This window comes from Chionomys nivalis, chromosome 1, assembly GCF_950005125.1.
Source record: "Chionomys nivalis chromosome 1, mChiNiv1.1, whole genome shotgun sequence".
NCBI classification, from domain to species: domain Eukaryota; kingdom Metazoa; phylum Chordata; class Mammalia; order Rodentia; family Cricetidae; genus Chionomys; species Chionomys nivalis.
Genome location: NC_080086.1, coordinates 16,889,949 through 16,896,118, shown reverse-complemented (window position 1 = coordinate 16,896,118; position 6,170 = coordinate 16,889,949).

Below are 6,170 nucleotides of genomic sequence, written 5' to 3'. Positions count from 1 at the left end.
CACACATCCCAGATGAACTCCCAGTAGTTCATCTGTTTAGAATATAAATTATGAAGGATCAGCAGTAGACGCTGGGCTTCTAGGAGAGCTTAGAAATAGAATTTCATTATACTCCAACCTTGGTTTCTACATGCCATTCAAACAAGTGTACTGCAGCCATTATTTAACATTTATTTTTTTATGGTTTACAGCATATTTTCTCCTATGCTGTTATATTTAACACTAAGCAGCCTATATTAATAATTTTAACCTATGCAATGACAAGATACCTAACAAAGGTCAATTAAGAAAGTGTTTCCTAGGTTCGAAGGACTCATGGGAGCTGATGCCCACTTCTCTTGACTTTGCTGCAGTGTAGGGACATAGCCCCACCCATTGGGGGCGTGTTCGCCTCGGGCTAATGTTTACGGATAAATCTGCCGGGCGTGAGCCCAGCAGCCTTTTTTCTTTTGCTCTGCTTTTCCAGTGCTCCGCGGGAACCTATGGTCCTGTAAGTCTATTTCCTTATTAAAGCTGTATATATCTATATAATCTGCCTACATTCATTTGCGCCACCACACTGCAGGACCTCACCTATGGGGTGGCACTGCCCACACCCAGAGCTGTCTTCTCCTTTTCTTTAAATCTCCCCATAAAGATGCTCATAAACATACCCAGACATTCCTCCCCTCAGTGATTCTAAATCCAGCAAACAATCCATCACACAGCCCTAATAGTTCAGATTGGGGATCAGTGGTAGAACACTTGCTGAGGACGTGTGAGGATCCAGATCTAATCCCCCTACTGCAGAAAATCATAAATAAATGAACAAGAGTAAAGTAATAGAATCCAAATTTGACAGCTTTTCACAATTTCTCCAAATTTTTGTGGAATAACACTGTGCCAACGAAGGCAGAAAAGAAACGTCCAAAAGGCAACCAAGTCGCGACAGAGGAATACGAGAAGACGGAAGCAGTGAGGGGTGACGAGGACAGGGGGAGAAGAACTACAGCGTCTAAAGTCAGCCTCAGCGGGCTGTGAGAGTAGAGACACATAACTGTATATGATTAGGAAAATGAGTGGCACTCCAGATGGGGGAAGTCCCTAGGCGCGGATGACACGCATGGGTGTCTATAAGGACTCTACCAGAATCTAAGTTTATTAATAAGAACGTAAGGGAATCTGGGTAAGACGGTACACGCCTGTAACCACGACACTCAGAATGCTAAGGCAAGAAAATCATGAGTTTAGATCCTACCTAGGCTCTTTAAAGAGACTCTTGTCCATGGTAGGAAGGTGGGGGAAAGAGAGAAAGAAGAAGAGGATGAGGAAAGGGGGAAGTGGAAGGAGAGGGGAAATTAACAAGGAGGAAAAAGATAATATTATTATTATTTTAGGAGTCTGACTTGAGGGTTTCTTACATGAGTATAGATAGATAGGGCTTTATTTAAATGAGAAAATGGCATGCAGATAACAGTGAGTGGCAATTTTCTATCAGTTTACTTCTGGGATTCTGGGCTTGGTTTGGGTGGGCTGAGCTGAGGAAATGAGCTTCTTGAGTGGGAAGCAGCCCTGGAATCAGAACAGGCTGGCAAGTTGCAAAGAATGCAGCACCCACCCTCACCATTGTCCTGAGGCATCCATATCCCCTTCCCCCCACAATACTCCCAGGAGGACCATGCTGCCCACGGGATGCTTATTCAGACTCCACAGAATATGAGTTGCCTGCAGAAGCTGTCAGGTCTAAACAGCTTCTAGGACTTGTGTGAACCTCCCATAAGCAAGCCTCTTTAGTTCCACAGAGAGTCTCCTGTGTGATCAAGCCCAGAGGTTTAGCATCGGCAGCCACCAATGCCCGGGACAAACCTGGTTATCCTTTTTCTTTCCCTCACCATACTCCCTGCTTCTCATAGATGGGCCACAGCTGCTAACCCAGTTTGGGAAACAGCAAAGCAAGTTCTCATTCCTACCCACCCTGCCTCACATCCTTCCTAATTTCACTCCTTTACCCCAGCTCCTTCAACACTGGTCTACCTGGTTAATTCCTGATCTTGGAATCTCATCTGAGATATTTCCTCCTGTGCGAGCTCCTCCTGGGCTGGGCTAGGTGGCCCTACCTCTGCTTCCATAGCAACCTGTAATTACAAAAATCAGAGCATATAATTTTCTACATGTTATTTTTTTTTAACTTATCTTCTCTTTGTTTAAATAGGAAGTTCTCTACGCACACTGTACACCAAAGTGTTTAAGGCCCTTGTGAAATGCTGGGGTAAGAGCACTTTCACTGCACAAGCTTGAGGACCCAAGATCTGATCCTTGGCACCCACAAAAGAGTTGGGCATGGCTGCAGGAGAGGGAGACCGGTGTATCACTGGGTCCACTGGACACCAGCCTAGCTGAATGTGGGGAGCCCCAGGTTCCGTGGGAGAGCCTGTTTCAAGGGATAATGTAAAAATGTCTCCTCTGGCCTCTGCACACACACACAAACATGGGTACACACACACACATGAACACGCACACATGTGTATACACACACAAACACATACATGAATACACACACACAAACACACACATACTCAGGCATAGGTACACACACATGTGTGTATACACACAAGTATACACATACATACACGCACATGAACACACACGCAAATGCTAGTGCTGATTTCTAAGATGGACCCAGGCGTGAGTATTTTCGAAGTTCCTAGCACTGGGCAGACAAGCATGGGCGCCCTTGAGAAGACTGCAGATTCGATGCAGAGTGGTTTTGGGTCTTTTGTCACAGGAAACAGCTCAGTTTGCTTTGTTGCTTGTTTCACTTTGGTCTGTCAGGTAAAATCTCTGTGGGGAGGGGTGTGGAGAAGACAAGGGCCTGAGAAGCAGCTTGCCCCGAGGAAGCCCAGAATCTTATTCTTGCCTCTTCAACTACCTACCACTGTGCATGCAGTCCAGGGCATGCGACACCCAAGTGCAGTTCTGAGCTTTCAGAAACACTTTGAAGTCACCCACGCCTTCCCCTCATGGAGAGATAAAGTGGTATAGTATTTGTTATTAATAAATAAATCCTGCCTGAAGACCAGAGGCAAAGCTAAAGCCACTAGAGGTCAGGTAACAGTGACACACACCTTTAATCCCAGGATTTGGGAGACAGAGGCAAATGAATCTCTGTGAGTTCAAGGCCACCCTGGGCTACACAAGCTCAATATAGAAACAAATCCAGGTGGTGGTGTCTCACACCTTTAATCTCAGTATTAGGGAGTCACGCCTTTAATCCCAGTACTAGGGAGTCACGCCTTTAATCCCAGCACTAGAGGGAATATAAAATGGGAGGAGAGAGAGATTTAGTCTGTTTAGTTTGAGATTGCCCAGTCGTGGTTGAGGTAAAACTTCTCTAGTGGCTTGGCTGCTTTGCTTTTCTGGTTTTCAGGCAAGATTTATTTATTAAAATACAAATAATATACCACTATAGAGAGAAGTACAAATTCAGAAGGACAGGCTTTCTTTGCAGAGTTCTTTAGCTCTCTGAGCTCTTCAAAGCGAGTGTGTGGATAGACAAACGGAGGCTCCAAGAGACCTTGAGTAGCTCGTCACCCCAAACCTTGCCGAGAACAAGGCAGAGCAGAAAGCAACAGGTGACAATAGGGTCACAGGAACAGCTGGCCTCACAGTGGACTTACTGACCCTATGACATCTACCCACTTCAGTGACAGAGCAGGCCCATGGTATCACTGCCTCCTAGTGTTGACAGGGCCAAGAATCCACGTGGTCACATACAGAGGGCAAGAAGAAAAAAAGACAATTTTGCAACCCAATGCCTTTTGTTTTGTTTTGCTTTGCTTTCGTAATTGTATCATGCCATTTCCTGCCAGAAGAAGGGGGAATTTCTCAGAGAATCCAGCCCCCTGATGAGTGCTGATGAGGACAGGGGTCTTTGCCAACAGTACAGTGTCCGATGTGCCCACACCCTTCGTCGGGGTTACCACATAAGCTTTTCAGGATCCTTATCCCCCTCACCTCATGTGTGGGGCAAGACAGGGCCAGGAGGTGATGCCTGCAGTCGCATTTCTTACCTCCAGAGCAGGTCTTGGTACTTCAGGCTCAACTGGTGTGGCATCCTGGCTGGGGTACTTACCAGCTCCAGATGCTGGGCAGGGAAAGGTGGTAAACTCAGACACTTAGGCTGAGGAGCTCCGGGTGCTTATTATCACTGCGGCCATTCTTGTTACCGGGGATCTACCTGGAAGTTACACTGAAGACCCCTCATTCCTAATATGCAACAAGAAATAGGGACGCCAGTCATGGTGGAAACGACATAGTGAAACAGAATGCACTGGCCCCCACCGTGGCTCGCAGTGCCCAACATTCGCTTTAAGAGCACTTGGGGGGGGGGGAGCCAGGAATGGGGACGATGGAGGGGGCGGGTGTTGACAAGGCCTCAGGTGACTGCCCTACTTGCCGTGACCAACAGGATTTTATTCCAAGTCTCAACTGGCCAGGTGGCCTTGTGTACTCGGGCACCCCAGGCTGAGTCTGTGGTCTGATGAGCCTGGGACACAGGCATCCCGACTCGTTTCCTTCCTGCCTGTCCCCACATGCAACGGCTCCTGAGAAAGGGGAACCAGGCACTATCCGCCTCGCCCCTATCAACAGCCAGCAAGGTTGTGTTCCCACCCTGAGCAGCAAGGCTGTAGACATCCTCTTGACACTTGGGCTTTACCCCAACAGGGAAGTGAGCAGGCTGGAGGGAAACCCACTGCCCATCGGTTCCGCAAGCCCAAAAAGAGGTGATGTGTCTTTAAGGCGAAGGTGGTGGGCAGCCATCCATCTTCCCTAAACACAGACTCGCCTTGTTCTTCCATTTCTGGCTGAGTGATAAAAACGTTAAATGTCACTTCCTGTATCAGTGGTTAACCACTAGATGCTGGATCAGAGATTTACCAGAAGTGCTGAAGTTAAGGAAAAAAATTTAAAAAGACCTGCTGTTTTTCAATAACCCTTTCTTGCACCCTGTGGGAACCGTGTAACCTTTGGAGGAGAGCCGTGAGGGGGTTGCTACATCTGGCTGTAGGGAAATACTTAGGACTAGATTGGCCGAAGGCCTTCTTGTGCTTCCTACAGGAGACAAGGAGAGGTGCGCCCTAACAATCGTGCATCTCCCCTCACAGTGAGTGGGTAGAGGGGTCTGTGTAGGGGAAGCCCAAGTCGCGGGAACACGAACAACCCACGCGCCTCCTCTGTCTAACTCGCTTTCAGGATGCTCACAATCACTTGGTTTCAATGTTCTGTGGTTTTTTAAGAGAAAAAGCAGCCTTCCCTGAAACAATGTCCTTAGCTTCCTTTAGCGTGCCCTGCAGTGACAGGAAGGGGGTGTGTGTGTGTTCCCCGGGAACTTCTGTTTAGGACTAGCTGTGGTCTGAGGGCTGGAGAGCCCAGACTGCCTGTTCTTCATTCATTTCCTTCACACTCAGTGTGAAGCAGGGGATCCTGGCTCAACTTCAGAAGAGGTGGCAGAACCCGCTGCAGCTACCACACTGCCGAGGCCATTGCTATTATGCCCCACTGCCCTGGGGTGACCTTCCTGGGACCAAAGGAGCCCATCGCGGGCTCCTTCCTTCTGCCGTGAAGTTCCCAAACACTTCTCAGTTGCACATCAACTTAGGAACTGTGTTCTGATACAATTGTGTTTCTTCCAACGGGCTAGTCATTTCCTTGTTGCTAGGAGAACACACCTTACTAGGGATAGAGGGGATTTCTTTGGCTCATGGTTTCTGAGGTTTCAGTCCACAGTGGTGGGCAGGCACCCACCTTAGGACGGAATGGTGGAACTTCCCAAGCACTGCAGAGGAAGGCGGGGACGCCTGTGCTAGCTGGCCAGCAGTAATTCCATCAGCAGCTATAGGGGAGGCTGTCCACATTCAGGGATGACTTTTCTCCTTAGTTAAGCCTCTCTGGAAACACTTTCAGGGAACCCCGAGCCACACTTTAATAATCGCCTGGATGTTTCTCAATCAAGTTAACAATGGAGATCAACAATCTCAGGTCTTTAGAATGTTCTGTGGATACCAAGCATCAAGCACTCTTGCCGGGTGATTAACAACTCTGGTTTGCCAGGAAATGATGAGGATTATATTGATTAACTACGGTTTGTCTTTAGAACAAAGCGATCCCCAGGAAAACTGAAACACGTTAGC